Below are 22270 nucleotides of genomic sequence, written 5' to 3'. Positions count from 1 at the left end.
AGGAGGTGCTGCTACTTGGTGGAGGATGTACCAAACCATCAATGGATGGCAAGGAGTAACCACTTGGAAAGAATTTAAGTTGACTCTGCTAAAGTCTCGGTTTGTGTCCCAGAAGTTGAGCCATATGGAAAGGATATGGGGAAACATTGTGCATACAAGATTTGGGGAGAAATAGGACACAACCATAATGTAAACAAGGACGAATACCCTCATAAGCGGAGGATTACCAAAGGAGTTAGCCGAGGATCTCAGGGAACTTCGGTTGGAGATTGTTCCCAAAGGTTTTGTTGCAGCAATGGAAGTTCAGTCTACATTGTTGGGAAAGATCCGCGAAGCTCAGAAGGATGACAAAGAGATTGCTGAGTTAAAAGAGAGGATGAGCAAAGGAAACGCCAAAGGTTTTCATAAGGATGAGCACGACACCTTATGGTCCGAGGACCGTGTATATGTGCCTAATAATGCAAAGATCAGGAAGTTAATACTTTAGGAGGCTCATGACTCACCATACTCGATTCGCCCTGGAAACACCAATATGTATTTGGATTTGAAGGAGAGTTTCTGGTGGACAGGTATGAAGAAGGATATTGCGGAGTATGTAGTCATAGGTGATGTATGCCAGAGAGTAAAGGCAGAGAATCAGAAGCCAGCCGGATTACTACAGCCTATGCCGATACCCAAATGGAAGTGGGATAAGCTTGGCATGGATTTCCTTACCGGATTTCCCAGAACCCAATCGGGATATGATTCTATATGGGTAGTAGTTGATTCGCTTGACCAAAGTGGCTCACTTTATCCCAGTGAAAACCACCTATACAAGTGCGAAGTTGGCCAAGATATATATGACCAGGATCGCATGTCTGCATGGAGTTCCGAGGACCATCGTATCAGATAGAGGAACACAGTTTACCTCAAAGTTTTGGCATTAGTTGCATCAGACTTTGGGTACCAGGCTAGAGTTTAGTACAACTTTTCATCCGCAGACAGATGGACAGATCGAGAGAGTCAATCAGATTCTGGAGGACATGTTGAGAGCTTGTGCATTAGATTATGGATCCGGTTGGGATAATAATTTGCCTTACACGGAGTTCTCATACAACAACAGTTACCAAGCCAGTTTGAAGATGGCCCCTTTTGAAGCTTTGTATGGGAGAAGGTGCAGGACACCGTTGATGTGGGATGAAGTTGGAGACCGTCAGTTGTTTGGACCAGATTTGATCAAAGAGTCAGAAGAGAGGGTTAAGTTGATTCGAGATAGACTGAAGGTAGCTCAGTCCAGGCAGAAGAGTTATGCAGAATCAAAATGCAAGGAGGTAGTCTATGAAATCGGAGACAGAGCATATCTTCGTGTTCCACCTCTGCGAGGAGTTAAACGATTTGGAGTTAAGGAAAAGTTAGCCCCGAGATTTGTAGGACCATACCGAGTTTTGGAGCGTATGAGAGAAGTGGCCTACAAGTTGGAGTTTCGCAAAGGACTGTCAGGAGTTCATGATGTGTTTCACGTTTTCCCATTGAAGAAGTGCCCTGCAGAGATGGCTGACACTCCCCTGTAAGGACACTGGATCCGTGGAAGAGATGATGTTATTCCCCGAAGTGGATTTTGGACAAAATAAGTACGAGTTTTATGTCAATATGTTGGATACCCCAAGAATATGAAGAGATGAAGTACTATTGGATATAAAGGCGGTATGATGTTGGTAATATGGAGCAATTGTAACTCCATGATGAGTCGGAGTAATCACGTATTAGTTTGGTGCAAATAGAAGGAAGGGAGACAATACAATTGGAAGGATTTTAAGTATGCTTGGAAGCTGGAAGTTGGATGTTGGAATAACGATCAGCTGCCCCGAGGATGAGTTCAAGGTTTACAAGTGATGAGATGGGCCATAACCCACAGGCCCCAGGACCTGCCAAGAAGCAAGCACATTTTTGCTGAAGGAAATACCCTGGAAGAGGATATACCTTTGTCGACAGACGATTTTATAGGAGTTTACGCAAAACCTGAGAGTTGTGAACGAACGATAGATGGTTGTTTGGCTTGTAGAATCAATGGATGTATCCGAACTTGGTTCATCGACAAGAGAAATTCTGCAATGCTTGTGAGGATGACCGAGTGTTAGAATGCGATATTCGCTAAACCATGTACAAGGTAATGATTTGGGTGCGGGATGGATTGATCACCATACCGACTTACTCTTATTATTCGCCTTGCTATATGAGATAGTAAATCTGAGTGACTTACGTATAGTAAAGAGACGACGATCAAAACCCTGTTTGAACCTTAGAATGGTATAAGAATTTTTCCCCTTGTACAAGGCAGCTTTTGCCAACCGTAGGTTATACGGTGAGGATCAACCAGACCCATTTCCCACAGGTGAAACCATAAATTGATGACCACCATGAGGTATCGATAGTTGTTTAGCGGGGGCGCCAGACCCGTCAGCTAAGAAGACCCAGTCTCGAAATAACCTTACAAAGATGAAAGGACAGAAGAGTTGCGGTAAAGATTATGCCACTACCGGAAGAGCCCAGAGAAGGAATTTTCCGAGAATCGGATAAGACTGACACTGTCAAAGATAAGGATGTAGTATATGAGTTTTTATGGAACCGTAACAATGCTTCTAAGGGTGCTAGCACCCCAGACCCCCTGTGATGATCGATGGATTTTGAGAAGACCCCCAAACCTAACCTACTTCTTGCTAGCCTCTCGGAATCTCGAGGACGAGATTCATTTTAAGGGTGGTAGGTTTGTAACATCCCAAAACTCTAAATTTTGGAATGTTATAATAAATAGATAGATTAGATTGTTGCTTGATTGTGATGAGTGAATTTGAGTGGAATTCAAAACTTTTCGAAAGTTGAATGAGAGGGAATAAAAGGGCTTTCCCAAACTTACATTTTTGCTTTTATGATTTCCGTGAATTCAAATTCTTTTCACAGCAAAACCCTGGAGAGAAGATGACATGACTTCTTCCATTTATTTAAATGACAAGGGGTGTTGAAAATATTTGAATTTCATTTGAGAATATTTCCAATTCTTAAACTTTATGCAACTCAATGATTTTCACGAGCGAAGATAAAATGACTTCTTCAAAGCATATGAAATATGAGTTAGGAGTTTCAAAGGATCAAATTCAAAGTCCTTTTGGAATTATTTTTCAATTTGGAGTTATTTGGCTTTTATTCAAATTATTTTTCTCCAAAAATAAAATACATGGAAAATAGGGTAACATGATTCCCTACATCAGAAAATTGGAGATAAATAAGTTTGAAATCATTTTGGTATTTTTAAAATGATTTTTATTTGGATTTTAGTAGGGCAGTAGCACTCTTTGAATTATTTGTATTTGTGTGGATTTTATTTGACGTTAGGAAAATGTTCAGCTTGTAGGAAATGTTTTTCTGAAAATTTTGATATATTATATGCCTATATAAAAAATTTATTTATTTTGTTTTATTTATGTTTGTTGTCTGGAAAATCTTTATTTTAAAAAAATCCCCGCCGACTGGGCCGGCCCAGCCCTCAGCCAGGCCCAACCCAGCTCGCCAACCGTCTCCGTCTCCGAGCTCGGGACGAAGTCCCGAGCGTGGCCGACTCCGCGGCCGCCGCCGAGTCCCGGTCGCGCACGCCTGCCCTTGCCCCTCCTCCATGCCTGGCGCCTCCCCTCCCCTCCTATAAAGGGCGCCGCCCGGGCCCTCTCCTCCTCGCCTCTCGCGCCGCCGCCCCTCGCTAGATCCGCTGCCGCCGCCTCGCTAGCTCCGCCGCCGCTCGCTGCTGCTACTCGCCCACGCCGCATCGCCATCACCGCCGACGCTGCCCAGCGCCCCGCCCCACGCAGCCACCGCCCGCCCCTCGCCGGAGCTCGCCGGACTCACCGGAACCACCGTCCCGATTAACGACCGACTCGATATGACCAAACCGGTATGAACCGCCCGGTTCACCGGGTTTTCTTTTAGTTTTGATTTCGTTTTTTTATAAATCGGTTCTGTTTTGATTGGATTATTTAACGAACATTTTCTGCTTAGGTAGTTCTAGCGAACGATTTCGTTCTGTAGGGCTCTGTAGTGAACGCTCGTTCGATAGGATTTCTTCTTCCTTTTAATTTCGGTCATGGACCTATCTATGATGATTTTATTTACAGATTAGTCCCTGATTTTGAAACGATCACTACTTTTTACTCGTTTGTCCAAATCCAACGAAACCAATGCCCACATCTTCGTTATGATCCCCTCTACCCAGATAATCAACTTAAACATGTTTTTGTAAAATTAAAATTTGGTTTCAAACAGATTTAGATTCAAACTTCGTTTGATCGTAACTTCAGTTTTATAACTCCGACTTAGTTGATTCTTTTTGCAAATCGAAGCTCTTGACCTAAACTTTCTGATAAGGCCAAATTAGCATAATTTTGGTACTGTTAGAAATTGGTTTATGTTGCAAGAGTTATTTGCTTGGTTTTGATGTTTTTTCGAATTGTCTTCTTCGTTCTTTCCGATCTATTGAGTGATTGCTTATGTGTGGTTACTATTGCTTGCTTACGACAGATTGACCGGAGTGTGATGAGTAGAACTATCAAGAGTGTTGAGTGTGAATCATCTTCATCAACAGTACATGCAAGTTCACACTTTGATCATATCCCTTTCATACCCAGTTTTTATGCATTAGTTTCAATCCTCAAACATTGCATGGTTAGAATTTGATAACATGTGGGTATTGGGAAGTAGTTGATGAAGTAGGAACCTATTGCCCTGCATTCAAACCCTGGGAGTTACTATGTATGCTTATACTGCTATGCTATGCTCGTAGATGTGGTTTGGTTTGAGTGATTCATGACAGATGTGAGCTTATTAATTAATGGTTCAACTTAAGGTGGTAACTTTAATACACATCTGGGTGGATTGTTTGTGGGCACCTGGAGAATCCAGTGTTGTCCTAGGATATCCCGGAGGACCCGTGTGATCATCCTACGGTTCGCCACCCAGGCTCAAAGGGATCATAAGATTATTCATGCTAGAAACTTCCGTGTGCAGCCACAAGCTATTATGGGCTCTAGCATAGTTGAGTAAGTTGCATGAGCTCTTGAAGCGGTGGATCAGCAGGTAGAGGGATGTAGGTTGGTATGGTCTGCCCGAAGTAGAGAGTTAATGTTTCTGAAAGACTGTGTCTCGGTCATCCGTTTCTCAAACACCATGTAGTGCGAGAAATCCAACGGAGGAGATCGAGTCTTCTGGGGAAAAGTGCGCAAACCTTTGCAGAATGTAGAAACTAATGATGGTTAGCCGTGTCCCTGGTTATGGACAATCTTGAGCCTCTGGTTCTTGGATTATCATATTGATCTCGTCGCGTTACTTAAATAATTTGTTGGGTTAATGATGCTAATTTGGGATTGAGTTGGAGGAACCTTCTCAATATTTTCAACCAACTTTGTAGTTAAATAAATATATTCCTTTCAAGTAGGGAAAAATTGGCTTTTCGCAAAAACATTATAACCCAAGAGCTTTTCCACCAGCCAAATATGCATGTAGTGATAGCTATTATTCATCATTTATCCTATGGTGTGAATTTGCCAGTACATTCAATGTATTGACCCTTTGTGGCTGCAACGTCTCATGTTGCAGGATCTTACGACGAGTAAGTGATACGTTAGGGTTACGATTTCTACACTCAACTTTGCCGTTGGTGTTGATGGGAATCCACAACCTTGCTGTTACTTCCGCTATTTGGATTGAGGTAATAGTATTTATGTTACTTTATACATTATTTACCTCTGTTATAAATCCTCGAGTACTGTGTGTCTCAGCATACTGATCCAGGGATGACACTTAAGCACAGAGAGTTGACCGTCTGAGGTCGGGTAGCTACAATCCTGGTGCAACCAGTTCCAACCCGAAGCTTTCAAGCACCTTATACACGGCGGGTAGCCTTTCCTTAATGATAGCGTTCAAGGAACAAGCATTTCTGCTTAATGCATCTGCTACCACATTAGCCTTTCCAGGGTGGTATTGAACACTTAGATCATAATCGTTGATCAATTCTATCCATCTTCTCTGCCTCATGTTCAATTCCTTTTGGGTGAAAATATACTTCAGACTTTTGTGATCCGTGTATATCTCACACCGCTTCCCTAGGAGGTAATGTCGCCATGTTTTCAGGGCATGAACTATAGCTGCAACCTCGAGGTCATGAGTAGCGTAGTTCACTTCGTGAGGACGTAGTTGTCTGGATAGATTTGCTACGACTCTACCTTCTTGCATAAGAACACCTCCAAGCCCGGTTCTCGACGCATCACAATATATCACAAACTCCTTGTGAATGTCTGGTGTGGCCAGAACTGGGGCTGTGGTCAGTATCTTCTTCAGCCCCTGGAAGCTTTCTTCGCACTTCGGTGTCCACTCAAACTTCTTGTCCTTCTTCAGGAGATGGGTCATGGGTCGGGCAATGCTTGAGAATCCTTCAACGAACTTGCGGTAATATCCCGCGAGTCCGAGGAAGCTTCTAACTTCCTTCACATGGCTCGGGGTTTGCCATTCAGTCACGGCTAGAATCGTGGTGGGATCCACTGACAATCCTTCATCAGTCAATTTATGACCCAAGAATCCAACTTGACGTAGCCAAAATTCGCACTTGCTGAACATGCCATACAATTGGTGCTCTCGAAGCTTGTCTAGGACCATCCTCAAGTGTTGCTCGTGCTCTTCTTCCGTCTTCGAGAAAACAAGAATGTAATCAATGAAGACGACAACAAACTTGTCCAAATATTCCATGAAAACCTTATTCATGCGATACATGAAGTAAGCTGGGGCATTGGTTAATCCAAAGGACATGACCGTGCACTCATACATGCCATATCTTGTTACAAATGTCATCTTCGGAATATCTTGGGGTCTAATTTTCAGCTGGTAGTACCCAGATCTAAGGTCGATCTTGGAGAACACCTTGGCCCCATTGAGTTGATCAAACAGATCTTCGATCTTGGGAAGTGGATACTTGTTCTTGATTGTAACTTCATTGAGGGAGCGATTGTCAATGCACACGCGGATGGTACCGTCCTTTTTGCCAAAAACAGAACAGGTGATCCCCAAGGGGAGGCACTAGGGCGGATAAATCCCTTTCTCAACTGATCTTCTAGTTGCTTCTTCAACTCTGCTAACTCTTTTGATCCCATTCTATAAGGCTTCATATACATGGGTGATACCTCTCCAATGTATCTATAATTTTTGATTGCTCCATGCTATTATATTAACTGTTTTGGATGTTTATGGGCTTTATTAAACACTTTTTATATTATTTTTGGGACTAACCTATTAACCCAGAGCCCAGTGCCAGTTTCTGTTTTTTCCCTTGTTTCAGTGTTTCGCAGAAAAGGAATATCAAACGGAGTCCAAACGGAATGAAACCTTCGGGAGAGTTATTTTTGGAACGGAAGCAATCCAGGAGACTTGGAGTGTACGTCAGGGAAGCAATGAGGTGGCCACGAGGCAGGGAGGCGTGCCTGCCCCCTGGGCGCGCCCCCACCCTCATGGGCCCCTCATGGCTCCCCTGACCGACTTCTTTCGCCTATATATATCCATATACCCTAAAAACTTTAGGGAACAGATTAGATTGGGAGTGCAGGTGTGTTAAAATGGTCCACCCCTGCCCCCCTCTTATAGAAAGAATGAGGCAGGGGGCTAGCCTCTCGTACTAAGAACAGCCGCCCCGCTCCTCCAATGTGGCCACCCTGCTCCCCCCTAGTGGCTCAGGAAGCCAGGACCGACCCTCTGCTCCAACCAGTGCCGCCTTATTTTCTACCATGGCGCTCATCCCCGCGCTCCCCGCATCCACCACCTACCTCTCCTAATGCATGGGGTACAAGTGGCGGGTGCGCGCGAAGCAAGGGGCGAGTGGGATGGTAGTTTTCGCCCCGTGATCGTGGGGCGTGGGCATCCTATGGACCATGATTTGAGTTTTTCCGTAATGTCGCACACGACACACGGAGAAACCGGAAACTGGCCCATACTCAAGATTAATGAAGAAGCAAAGAAGACCTCAAGAGACCAGCCTCTTCCACGGCCCTGCATGTGCACTTATTAGGGCCTACCCCGACGATGCTCGGTAGCACGTTCGGGGCAGGCCCGGGGGCTTCTATCGGTGCAATAAACCCTTGGTCTGTTGCCCGGACTGTGCACAGGTACGGGAACGAGATTACGACACCAACCCAAGTCAGAGCACAAGAAACCAAGATCTTTGAAGAACCAACATGCAGCTAAAGGGGACCAAGATCAAGCTAGAGAAGCAAGATACAACCAGGAGAAAAGCCTCCCTTGCTGGGCAGGCGAGCTCGGCGAGGGAGGATTCACCCCCGCAAGAAAATGTCCAAGACATGCCGGCAGGGACTGCCGGGACTCGCGGAGGCAAAACTACCTCACCCAACTACTCCGCCACAACCCACGTCGTAATCTGTGCAGTGTCAAGCCACAGAGTGATTACGTGACAGCCATTCGCCACATGGCAGCCTCCTTCCACAAGTGAAGCTGGCAAAGTAGCCCGGCAAGGCTTGTCGGGCAAGCGACGATGTGACGTTGAGCGGCGCATTTAATGCACCCTGTTAGCCTGCATGGTTAGGTATGATAGCACTGTTTGCTATCTTATCAGTGCATAATGACTACTTTGCCATTGTGGTGACCCCTTAACCTATAAAAGGAGGCCCATGGCAACTGTAGAAAGGGTTAGAAGGTTGGATACACACACAACCATACGCGCATAGCCACTGGTGCCCTGAGGCGATCCTGCCGAGCAAGTGTACTATGCTCCACCACCATTCTCTCACCATCAACCCACCAAAGCAGGAGTAGGGTTTTATGCCTCACGGCGGACCGAACCTGGGTAAAATTGCGTGTGTGACCTCTGTTGTGTTGCCCCGCGCTCTTCTGCTCTTTATGCAACGTGACATCGGCCCTACCGAACCAGGAAGGGACCCTTGGTCCCATAGGTGGCCGTGGTTTCCCATGACACTCAATCATCATATAGTCTTCCATGAATTCTAGTACTCAAAGCATATTCTTAGAACAAATGGCATCCATCGAACACAAAGAAAGATAAGGGCCTAATATTTTGCCTCCCAACTCATTTATCATAGAGATAATTGTCAACAATAATAAATTACGATCAAATATATTTGAATGGTCATATGTGCCTAGATCTTTCCCCACCACATGATGTTTGTCAGCTAGAGAATAATTGAGGTTGAAATGAGAATTTATACTATTGACTCTTTGCATAAAAGTAAATACGAAAAAATAATAGATAGGCCCTTCGCAGAGGGAAGCGGAGGTTGTCATGCGCTTTTTATTTGGATGCCCAAGCTCTTAATGCAATGGAACGTCACTTTATATTGCCCCTTATGATAGCAACCTTTATTATGTAGTGCGTCGCTTTTATTACTTTGCCATCACAAGTACGTACAATGCTCAATTTTCCCTTACAATAAAAGATCAAACATATTTAGGGGCAATTTTTATTGCTTTTTGCACCGATGACAACTTACTTGAAGGATCTTATTCAATCCGTGGGTAGGTATGGTGGACACTCATGGCAAGAAACTGGGTTGAAGGGTTTGTAGATGCACAAGTAGTATCTCTACATAGTACGAATTTTTTTGGCTAGCAAAAGATCCTAGGCAAACACCACATGTTGGAGGATCCATGACAATATAACTTCCATGCAAATATACACAACCATAACGGAAAGGATCGAGAAGAGGTGTCTAGAGGAGGTGAATAGACTCTTAACAAAGAAACGTTGCAGTTTTTATTTTTTAGCAAGCATGGCAAGAGTATATGAGCAGCGGAAAGTAAAGCAGATGGGATTGGAGTGTGCAAACGCAATTGGAGACACGAAGATTATTTCCGTCGTTCCGGTAGGTGGTGCTATCGTACATCCACATTGACGGAGACTTCAACCCACGAAGGGTAACGGTTGCGCGAGTCCACGGAGGGCTCCACCAACAAAGGGTCCACAAAGAAGCAACCTTGTCTATCCCACAATGGCCATCGCCCACAAAGGAATTGCCTCACTAGGGTAGATCTTCACAAAGTAGACGATCTCCTTGCCTGTACAAAGTCCTTGGTTCAACTACACAATCTTGTCGGAGGCTCCCAAGTTGTCGGATCACGGGTTCCGACAAAACCCTTAAGGTCCGAACTCTGGGGTGCGCGCGAAGTTCTTTCCCTCCTACCGATCCACGCCCTAGCTCTCTAGATCTCGCGGACAACTCGACGAACTCGCAACACAGAAAGACACGAGATTTATACTGGTTCAGGCCACCGTTGTGGTGTAATACCCTACTCCAGTGTGGTGGTGGTGGATTGCCTCGAGGGATGATGATGAACAGTACAAAGGGGGAGAACTGCCTCCTGAGGTTGAGGTGTTCTTGTGTTTGGAGTGTGCCTAGGGGTTGGCTCTAGATCTGATCAAATGCCCCTACTGTGGTGGCTAGTTCTACTTATACAGGCCCTTGTCCTCTTCCCAAATATTGAGCGGGAAGGGAGCCAACAACGGCGGCCAATTTGAAAGGGGACAAGTAGTACAGCATATCCTCACAAAAGTTGTCTTCGCCTGCAAAAGACTCTGGTGGTGACGCCATCTTGGGCTCCATGGTGACCTCCATCTTGCCGGCCTCATGGTCTTGGTCTCGTTGCACTGATATGGAAACCTTTGCTTGACGCCTCGGTACTCCGCGCCTACGCCTGCCTCCTTAGCACCAAAGAGGAAACAAGGATGCTGTGCGCGCTGGCGCCCGCCTGGTGTCGATCGTCATCGCTCACATCAGAAGTACTCGCGAGGTTTGCCTTGCCTTGATCTCTCCACCCCTCGTGAGCCTGCCGAGCGTGGCCGCTCCTAAGGAGGTCTTGTGTTGTCCGGCCCGCGAGGCTTGGCCCCTAGCGAGGGTCCTGAATACCTTGTCGATGAAGATGGGCCGTACAGGCCTGCTCGCATAGCCATGCCGTGGGCCGCAGGCAGGCAAGTCAGGGGACCCCCGTTCCAAGAACGCCGATAGTAACCCTCGGGCCCAAGGCGTGCTTGAGCTTGGCTTCGAGGCGAAGCCAAAGGTCAAGCGCGGAGCGCCGCGGGCCCCAAATGGCTACGGCCTTGGTCGACGCGTGGCGGTAGATTGGACGTGGGCGTCTCTGCTTCCCCACGCTGCCTCGGCAACTGCTCGACTTGACAAAAGGCTGGCGCAGACAGTGCTTGCCTTCATTGCTTCTTCCTCGCCTTGCTCCAGATCCCCTTTCTCGCTCCTCGTCACCGATACCTCCAGATCTGCTGCAATCTTTCTCCGCATATGCGACCCATGGCACCGCGCAAGGTCAAGTCCTCCTCGGCGCCGGCTTGGTACGAGCCAACTCTTGAAGCACCCAACGTCACAGAGAAGAGCCTTGCCTCCGCGCGCCTGCTGACGGCGGGGGAGAGTAATGAATGGGGGAAGACGGAGCTCCGGCTTGCCTCCGACGTACCGAAGCCGGAGGGAAGCACCTTCTTCCCCTTCTTCTCAAGCAGCATCGTCGTCGGGTTGGTTCCCCCCTTCTCTGATTTCTTTTATGAGGTCCTCGACACTACGGGCTGCAGGCGTTGCACCTCCATCCCAACTCTATCCTCCTCCTATCCATCTTCGCGTACTACTGCGAGGCGTACCTGGGCATGATGCCATCCATGGCGCTTCTACGCCACTTCTTCTTCCTTCGCATCAGCGATGGACACATCTCCGGCCGTGCCAATTTTATCGCATCTAGCAAGGCCAACTCAATCTCGAGCATCGGGAAGAGGGCCGACAACATCCGAGCCAAATGCGTCATGATGGACGCCAAGTGCGCCCATCCGCGTTTGGCATTGCCAACGGAGGCACCCCAGTTTAACAAGGGGTGGCCCCGCAGAGCTCGCTGATGAGCGGGCGTCATCTGTGTTGGGGTAGATGACGACCGACTTGAAGCCGGGCAACGCGAAGGTGGCCAAGGTGACGGGGGTCATGCTCCTGAGGGAGTTCTTGATGCTGCGAGTTGCTCCACTTCAGGCGCGCGCGCGCCCCCTGTGGAAGCTTTGAGATGAAGGAGACAAGACCCGCCTGAGGCTGGGGGCCCTGCCTGACGACGAAATGGCTGCTGTCTTGCGCCTCCTGGTTGGGGACAACCAGGAGTACCCGCCGAGCGCCTTCGTTCCTTTGTTCCACCGCAAGGACTGGGAGGAATTTGTCGCCTCCAGGCCGACCTTTGACGCGCGCGGGCTGGTGCCGCCGGCGCTCACAGGAGCCTCCGCAGCACCGAAGCCGGTGGAGGTGTCCTCCGACGAGTCCCGTGGGGAGGAGGAAGAGGAGGCGGACTCGGAAAAGACTCTTGAAGAGGTGGGGAAGACTCCTCCTCTGAGCAAGGCCGAGATCCTCCGCGCCCTGCCAGACGACACCGAGACCGATGCTCGCCAGGAGGAGAGGGAGCAGCCCCTCATGCCGACAAGGGGTAGGTCGTCGTTGGTTCCTCGAGATGCTGCCTCTGTCTTGACACCTCCCGGGGCTGGCTCCGGCCCTTCTGCTGCCCCGCCATTTGCCGCTGGAGCCCGCGCGCCCACTTCTCAGGCCCTGACGCTTTTAGGCTTCCAGCTTCTCAAGCGGAGGGTGGAATACACCGCGGTGGACCAGTAAGTGCTTGATCTCCGTCTTATTTTTGCTCATGTCGCTGCTTCCTGACTTTCGTCTTTGGTTGTCCAGGCCACTGCCTGCGGCGAAGAGGAGGAAGGAGGGTACGGCGGCTGCGCCCCCTTCTTCTGAGAAAGGAGACGTCAGCGCTCGCACCTCCCTAGCCCGGCCATCTTCGCGAGGCCAAGAAGAGCATCGGCGGGAGGAGTCAGCCCACATGGCCCCTCTGGCCCCTAAGGTGCCAGCGTCTGGCTCGGCTGAAGAGGTCCCGCCTGCTCCGGAGCCCGCAGTCTCCCAGGCCCTAGTGACGGCGTCGTCTCCTCCCACCGCTGTTCTTCTGCCTCTACTGCTGTCCTGGAGTGTGCTCTTTTGGAGATGACCCAGCTTCAGGCAAATCTCCTGAGCGCGGACCCGCGCCTGGTGGCTGGGCGCCTGGAGCTGGCCTCTGGCAGGCTTCACTCCGACTCGGCGGTTCGCGCGACGCTGAGCCAGACCATGGCGTCTTCCGAGAAGGAGAAACAGAGCGCTGCCAATGCTACAGCCGATCGTGAGGCGGCACTGAAAGACGCCAAGGCCGCCCGCGATCACTGCCAAGAGCTGGAGGACGAGCTGAAGAGCCTGCCCGACAAGCACGCCGAAGAAGCACGCGGCCGCCAGGTGAAGGAGGAGGAGATGAAGGCCCGGGGGGACGTTGTCAAGAACCGTGACGCTGAGCTGGGGGAGTTGGGGAAGACGGAGGTCGCCGAGCGCAGCCGGCTGGAAGAGCTGGAGCGGAAGGTGAAGGTGAGGGAGGCCGATCTTGATGCCAAGGCGCGGGTCCTGGCCGAAGACCGCGTGGCCTTTGCCGATCTCGAGGGGAGGTCTCGCGTGGCACTGAAGACGCTCTACGAGCACAGCTTGGAGAGGCCGCTGACCACCGAGGAGGACGGCCCCGCCCTGCTGCTTCCCCTCTTGGTGAAGGCGCTCGAGGAAGTCATGGATGGTATCGGTCCCATGGCAGAGGCAGAAGCTCGTGTCCTGCATTCGGCTGCATTGACTCGCGTCTTCAGCCATCTGCACCTTCGTGACCCCAACGCTTGTCTTGACGAGCTGCTGGAGCCTGTGGCTGATGATCACTGCGCAGCCGCCACCGTAGCCGTGCAGGGTCAGGTGAAGGCCCTGCTGAAGAAGTTCCGCGGCTTTGTCTCCGCACCCTTTTCTGGCGATGCCGCCGATCCTGCGGCTGGTGGCGCAGGTGAAGGCGACGTTACCCGGGGAGGAGCACCTTCTGCAGGCGATTGCGTGTCCAGGGGTGACCTGCGACTACACTCCAGTTTCGTTCCTGTAATATGCATCAGGCCTCGTGGAGGCATTAAACTTTCATTTGATATTGTGAGGACAATATGTTTTCTAATATTTTCTTCGAGATTTTGCGATTTTCTTCCTATTTGCTTTGTGTTCTGCGTCGCCAGAGCCCGGCCCCGCGCATACCTCATCCGCCGTTGAGCCGACCGGAGACCAGGATGGACCAAGGAGTGAGGGGCTACGTGACCAGTTAGGCTCCTGAGTTGCGATGCTCAGGAGTCCCCCTTGACGCGCAAACAGCTAATAGGGAGGAGATGCGAGGATAGGTAAATGTTCTACGTCGGCAGAGCCCGGCCCCGCGCATACCTCAACCGCCATTGAGCGACCGGAGACCAGGACGGACCAAGGAGTGAGGGGCTATGTGACCAGTTAGGCTCCTGAGTCGCGATGCTCAGGAGTCCCCCTTGACGCGCAAACAATGTCCATACCTGCCCTCGCCGAGGCCTCGGGAGGGGCGTGTGACGACCAGGACTGGGAGACCTGGTTAGGTGGCGTGCGCTTGGGCGTGACCTGAGCACAGCCCCCGTGCCCAGCCCCCTCGCGCGGCTCTCCCGAGGGGAGGCATTGCGGTGAGGCTGGACGCTGAGCTCTGGGGCTCACTTAGGTTGGTACGGCCGTGAGGCCGCCCTCAGTTGTTTATCACCAGCGCGGAGCATAGTGCTTCCGCGTGTGCACGGCCATAGCCCCTCCTCGGCAGTGTTGACGGCCAGCGCGGAGCATTGTGCTTCCACTTGTGCGTGGGAGGGGGGCTCCCTCTGAGGAGAGCCCCCGGGGCATGTACAACCCCGCCCTGACACGTGGCTTGCACGGCAGGGCTGCGAGGTGTATATGGGCACTCGTGAGCCAGCGCAGGACTCACGAGGCCCTACCTCAAGGCGGGTTGCACCTGGTATTGGGTCTTTTATGGTTGTGTGTTCCTGCGAGACGGTTAGGTACAAGTGCTCTATGTCCTCAGGTCCCGGCCCTCGAGCGAGCTCAGCCGCCTCTGGTATGCCAGGTCGTGATGCCATGGTCAAGGCAAGGGGGTGAGGGCTAGAGAGCTAGTAAGAGCTCCTGAGTCGCAATGCTCAGGAGCCCCCTTTTAACGCGCAAGCGAATTGCATGAAGGAGGGGCGGACCCGTGGCAAGCGGCAATCGAGCAGGTGGTAATCATAGATAGGTTAAACACGAGAATAGCTGGCTTAAGAAAATGCATGGGAGATGCATGCCACTAGGTCAGGCCCGAGCAGCTTGGGGATAATGCAGCACGAGGGGCGCCCCCAGCAAGGTAAGCTAAAGACATAAGAAATGGACACACGCCACAGGGACGGACCCACGCGGCCTGGGAATAAGGCAGCCCGAGGGGCGCTCCCAGCTAAATGAACTTGCAAAATTTCACCTGGTTCTGTCAATGAAGGAGAGTTGGGGCAGCTGAGGGCGTGCAACGAAGGGGTAGCTCCTCACGAGCCACCGGGGCCGTGAGCCTCGGGAGGCTCTGGGGGCTCGGGCGGTTCCTGGAGGATTGTCTCCATCTTCGCCAGGAGGGGCGTGGCGCCTGGCCTCCTGAGGGAAGCGTGCCATGAAGCACGCCTCCAAGTGGTGCCCAAGCGCCTCCCTCGTGATGTGGGCAAGGTCTGAGGCCTTCCAGAAGAAAGCCCCAAGCCCTGCTCGAGGAGGGCGCTGGGCGCGCCTTCCTATGCGATGGAGGGAGGCGCCCCTGGAGCGGGCGCTGATGCTCACGAGGTTCCAGTCGCGACGCCACCCTCCTGAGGTCCGGCACGGCACGACTGCTTCTTCTTGGGGATGGCCTCTGGAGGGCCCTCGCTCTTGCTGTCGAGGTCGTTGATTGCTGCAGCTTGGAAGGCGCGCTCGAGGGAGCACACCGCATCTCTCTCTTCACATGGGACCGTGATGATTCCGCCGCTTCCCGGCATCTTGAGGACGTTGTAGCCGTGGTGGGTGATGGCCATGAACTTGGCCAGGGCAGGATAACCGAGGATGGCGTTGTACGGCAGACGGATGTGCGTGACGTCGAAGTCGATGAGCTCGGTGCGGTAATTCTTGCGTTCTCCGAAGGTGACAGGGAGGCGGACCTGCCCTATCGGCGTGGTGGAACCGTCGGTCACTCTTGAGAATGGCTTGGTAGGCTGAAGCTGATCATATGGCACTTGGAGGTTGTCGAACGTGTCGACGGACAGGACATTGAGCCCCGCGCCGGCGTCGATGAGGGTCTTGGTAACTTGCACGTTGCTGATGACTGGGGAGCACAGCATCGGGAGGGCGCCAGCGTTAGCTGCGCACTTGAGCTGATCTGCCGAGTTGAACATGATGGGGCACTGGGACCATCTGAGTGGGCGTGTGGCCTCGAGCTTGGGGAGGACTGCATTCACTTCACGAGCAAAGTGCTAGAAGATACGCTGCGAGGCTGGGGCCTGGGCTCCGCCCAAGAAGCAGGCGATAGCGCGCGGCTCCTGGAAGCCCCCAGCCCCCTCGTCTTGATGGTGGTCGTCGTTCCTTCTTGGCGGTGGCGGCAGCAGGGGAAGACCGGCGTTGCCCTGAGGGCGATCCTCATGAGGCTGGTCTCTACAGGCGCCCTCGCGAGGATGATCCTACCAACGGTCCGCACGAGGCCGGTCGCGCCACTCCTGGTGCGGGCCACGGCCATCCCAGCGTTCGCCACCACGTCCTCCTCCTCGGCCGTAGCCCCGGTCGCTGCATTCGGGTCGCCGACCGAAGCTTCCTTCGCGAATGGCTCTGAGCTCTTGACAATCACTGGTGTTATGGGTATTCAGGTTGTGGAAGGCGCAGAACGGCCGGCTGTTCTTGGATGACTCGGGCTGATCTCTGCCTCGCTTGGTGTCGGGCTCCGCTGCGAGCACAACTGCTTCCTTGCGCTTCACGTCCTTGGCCTTGGCCTTCTTCTCCTCTGCGCCCGTAGCTGGCAGCTCGAGGAGGGAGAGGCGGCCCTCCTCAGCTCTTGGGCACTTGGTCGCCAGGTTGAACAGCTCCTGAGACGTGCACAACTCCTCGTGGATAGCTAGCTCCTCCTTCATCTTGACGCTGCACACGCCGTCGGAGAGCACGGAGATGATGGCTTCGTCCATGACTTTGGGGATCTTGAGTCGTGTGTTGTTGAAGCGGTGGATGTACTTCTAGAGGGTCTCTCCTGGTTGTTGCTTGATGCGGCGCAGGTCGCCCGCGGCCGGCGGGCGGTCGCGAGTGCCCTGAAAGTTGGCGGCGAAGCGGTCGCGCATCTCGTCCCAGGAGGAGATCGAGCCTGGTGGCAGGTTCAGGAGCCAAGAGCGGGCGCCATCCTTGAGACCCATGGGGAACCAGTTCGCCATGAATTTCTCATTGCTGTTGGCCGCTTTGATGCTCAACTCGTAGAGCTGCAGGAACTCCACGGGGTCGGGGGTGCCGTCGTAGCGAGGAGGCAGATCTGGCTTGAACTTGCCCGGCCAGGCGACGCTACGGAGCTCCGGGGTGAAGGCGTGGCAGCCGGCCGTGGTCGCCGGGGCCCATCTCGGAGGTGGAGCTTGGTCTTGATGAGGTCCACGCGCTGCCACCGCGGGTAGCGCGCGGTCTTGGCGAGGCGGCGCGAGGAGCGCAGGTGCTGCTTCTCGCAGCCGAGGAATTTCTTGGCAGCTTCTCTCCTCGCGCGCGGGGCACCGGGCGTGGTGGGTTGCACCAGGGGGCCGCGCGCCTTGGCTCCAGGGCACCGTCTTGGGGCAGAGGTGGTGGAGGTGCTCCATGAGCCACGTCGCCCGTGGCTGGCGGAGGGCGAGGCAGAGAGGGGGACGGCACCGGGGAGCCCCCTGCGGCGCAGACGCGCTCGGCGACACGGTCGAGCCAGTCCTCGTAGAGGTCGTCGACCGGGCGGTAGCGCATGAGCTCGTTCGCCATGAGGAGCGCGGCCCGCGCGTCCATGGGAGCGCGACGTGCATGGGACGAGGAACCGGCCGGGGTCAGCGATGGAGTGGCGGTGCGGCCGTCCTGCCGCACCGATGGGTGCAGCGAGGACGCTTGCTGCTCCTTCCCCGCCGGGCCGGTGGCGGCATTGGCGGCAGGAGACGGAGAACGACGAGGTGGCCTGCCGACGGGAGCCGTCTGAGCAACGCGGGCGGTGAGGGCAGCCCGACACTTAGCTCGAGCGCGGCGAGCGTCCACCATGGAGACGACGGAGCGACGGAGCACCGATCGATGGAAGGGAAGCTATGGCACACCCCTACCTGGCGCGCCAAATGTCGGATCAAGGGTTCTGGCAAAACCCTTAAGGTTCGAACTCTGGGGTGCGCGCGAAGTTCTTTCCCTGCTACCGATCCACGCCCTAGCTCTCTAGATCTCACGGACAACTCGACGAACTCGCAACATAGAAAGACACGAGATTTATACTGGTTCGGGCCACCGTTCTGGTGTAATACCCTACTCCAGTGTGGTGGTGGTGGATTGCCTCTAGGGCTGATGATGAACAGTACAAAGGGGAAGAACTACCTCCTGAGGTTGAGGTGTTCTTGTGTTTGGAGTGTGCCTAGGGATTGGCTCTAGATCTGATCAGATGCCCTACTGTGGTGGCTAGTTCTACTTATATAGGCCCTGGTCCTCTTCCCAAATATTGAGCAGGAAGGGAGCCAAAAACGGCGGCCAATTTGAAAGGGGACAGCTAGTACAGCTTATCCTGACAAAAGTAGTCTTCGCCTGTGAAAGACTCTGCTGGTGACGCCGTCTTGGGCTCCACGGTGACCTCTGTCTTGCTGGCCTCATGTTCTTGGTCTCGTTGCACTGATATGGAAACCTTTGCTTGACGCCTCGGTACTCCGCGCCTGCGCCTGCCTCCTTAGCACCAAAGAGGAAACAAGGACGCTGCGCGCGCTGGCGCCCGCCTAGCGGCCGCCTGGTGTCGATCGTCATGGCTCACATCACGAAGTCCTCACGAGGTTTGCCTTGCCTTGATCTCTCCACCCCTCGTGAGCGTGACGAGCGTGGCCGCTCCTGAGGAGGTCTTGCGTCGTCCGCCCCGCGAGGCTTGGCCCCTCGTGAGGGTCCTGAATGCCTTGTCGATGAAGATGGGCCGTACAGGCCTGCTCGCATAGCCACGCCATGGGCCGCAGGCAGGCAAGTCTGGGGACCCCCTTTCCTAGAACGCCGACACAAGTGACACCTAACCAATCTACGAGACACAACTCTCCAAAAGGTAATAGATGGTGTGGTCATGATGAACTCCGTGATCTTGTGCTTCAAATGATAGTCTCCCCAACACTCAACTCTCTCTCACAAATTTGGATTTGGTGGAAAGATGATTTGAGTGGAAAGCAACTTGGGGAAGCCTGGAGATCAAGATTCTTGTGGTTGGAATGGAATATCTTGGTCTCAACACATGAGTAGGTGGTTTTCTCTAAGAAAATGTATACTGGAAGTGTAGGTATGTACTGATGGCTTTCTCCTCGAGTGAAGGGTGGGTGGAGGGGTATATATAGCCTCCACACAAAATCTAACCGTTACACACAATTCACCAAACTCAGTGGGACCGAATCAGAAAACTCGGTCATACTGATTCAGTTCAAAATGTGACCGTTAGGCATTTTGGTGGGACCGATATGATCAACTCGGTGGGACCGATGTGCTAGGGTTAGGGTAAAACCTGATCTCAGTTTACCGATTACTCAAACTCGGAGGGACCGGTTTTGGTAAGGAGCTAACGAGAGAGTTGGTCAAGAAAACTTGGTGAGATCGATTACAAATCCCGATGAGACCAAAATAAATGCAATAGGCACCAGACCGAATTGATTAGGCTTTCTGGCAGTGGCTATGTCAAATGAACTCGGTGGCGCCGGATAGATCAAATCGGTAGGGCCGAGTTTGACTTTTGGTTTGGGACATATGTGGATATGAGAAAGTGGTTGAGGGCTTTGGAGCATATCCCTAAGCACTTTGAGCAAGCAAGCCATTAAGCAAAACCTCATCCCCTTTTAATAGTATTGGCTTTGCTAAGGACTCAATGTGATCTTGGATCACTAAAATGAAAATGTAGAGTCTTGAGCTTTTTAGCTTTTGACAATCTTCTATCCTTAGCATCTAGAAGGGGTTCCACATCCTCTTGTCCACGCCACTCCATTTGTTGAACTTGTCCGAAATATGCTAGATAAAACCATTAGTCCAACAAGAGATATGTTGACATTAATTACCAAAACCACCCAGGGAGCACTTGTGCTTTCAATCTACCCCTTTTTGGTAATTGATGACAACATACATCAAAGCTTTAGATAAAGATATAAGGAATAGCAGGTAAAGCTTTGGGAAGACATGTAACATGCATAGGCTCCCCCTACATGTATGCAATCATGTAAATATGGAATATAAGAGCATGTGACTGCATAGGCATGACAGAGCAAGCAATGTGTTACATGTATCTTGGCTATATGCATCGGAGCAAATGATGTGAATATAGAAATTGTACCTTCATGTTCATGAGTCCTTCTTGCAAACAATATGTACATCAGCAAGAGATCGTCATGCACATCAGTGTGATGCATATACTTACCTTGTGGTCTTGAGCTGGCTTTGGAAGAGTTGAACCTAAGTAAACAAGGTTAGATAACACAGAGACATCTACTAAACCAGGAAACCACAAGAGTACCAAGATTGGGATGACATGTAGAAAGTGGGTACTAGGTACTCCTATTGGATATAGACATGTCCCCAAAGGTAAATATATGCAATGAATTCAATATTGCCTTCCCTTATGTCTTTCTCCCCCCGAATCTTATATTAGATAATGGGAGAGTATAGGGAACAGAATATCAAAGCAAAACATATCAGAGCACAAAAACATAACACAAATTAACATGTCTTTCCCCTCTAAAGACATGTGACTTCTCTCCTCTTGAACACTAAGCATCTGGGTCTCTCTCCCCTTTGAAGTACTCTCCCCCTTTTGAAGTGATTAAGCTTTGATGTGATATCTATCTCCCTCTCTGACATCAAATTCCAAGAAGGGACCTTCTGGATTGTGAGTCAAAATGGGTTTGGTCCTTGAGTCATAGAGCAAAGCAGCATATAGAATGTGATGCTGGTAGACGACAAGAATCATTGAGTGGAGCTGGAACAAATATGCAGGATGGAAATGGCAAAGTGTCTTCTCAGCACTGAAATCGGTAGCACCGAGTTGTTTACTTCGGCAGCACCGAAATGGTTTGGTTTGACCGAAAGTAGCAATCCGGTGTGTCCGTTCAACACAGAGACAACATTTTGTCACCTCAGCTCACTAGGCAAATAGGCTCTCACAAAGATTTGCAAGGAATTAACTGACAGATTTGCAATGAATTAGATGCAGGGAATGCAGAACAAAGAATAGAAAACAAATCTAGATGAAGTTTTTTTTTTAAAAAGAAGGGGAACAAATATGCAAGAGACAAATGGAAGACAAAGAGAAACACTACAGAACTTCATCTAGAATTGGTCGGCGACAAAGTCACCTATGTTAGAGTATATTGACTTAGGAGTCAAGTGAGAACACTTGATTATAGGTCATTCTCATCGTTTAAGCTCAAAATGGGGTTACCATTTTTCGTTTAAGCATTTTGATGTATTCGCATCTTGTTGAGTTGCTTTGACCCATGACTAAGGATAAAGCTTCTCTAAGATGGAATTACATACCTTGGGTGGTGGTGTTGTACTTGATCATGTAGTCGAACTTATGTGGGATGCTCAAGGTTGATGTAGTTCATCAAGTTTTTGGAGCACCCCTTGGATTTGAGTTCATCTACCTACATGGGTTATTCTTGCAAGGAAGAGCACTTGTGTATCCAATATGACAATCATGAAATTTGATACCAAATGGAATTTGATATATAGAATTTGTCAAAGGATATGTTGAAGGGTTTTTATGCTTCCTTGTCTTCAACCACCATGTTGTAGAGACTTGGTGATGTAGAGATTGCTCAAGTTGTGAGTGAGTTGCAATCCCATAGATTTGGATTCACCCAAGTACCTACAAGGGTTAGATAGCATGCAAGGGTGCAAATATATCCAAGACTCATGCCTTACATGTATCCACATGGAGTTCCTACTCCAAGCTTGAAGCATCAATGACATTTAATTCACCTCTCGAACGGAAAAATACTTTCTCGTCAAGCAGTTTGGTGAATATATCCGCCAATTGCTTATCGGTACGAACATGGTTAAGATCAATGTCCCCTTTAGCAACATGATCTCGAATGAAATGATGACGAACTTCAATATGCTTAGTTCGAGAATATCGCACGGGATTATGAGCAATCTTAATAGCA

The sequence above is a fragment of the Triticum aestivum genome, chromosome 6D (genome assembly GCF_018294505.1).
Source record: "Triticum aestivum cultivar Chinese Spring chromosome 6D, IWGSC CS RefSeq v2.1, whole genome shotgun sequence".
Lineage (NCBI taxonomy): Eukaryota > Viridiplantae > Streptophyta > Magnoliopsida > Poales > Poaceae > Triticum > Triticum aestivum.
Note: the sequence above shows the minus strand (reverse complement) of the source record.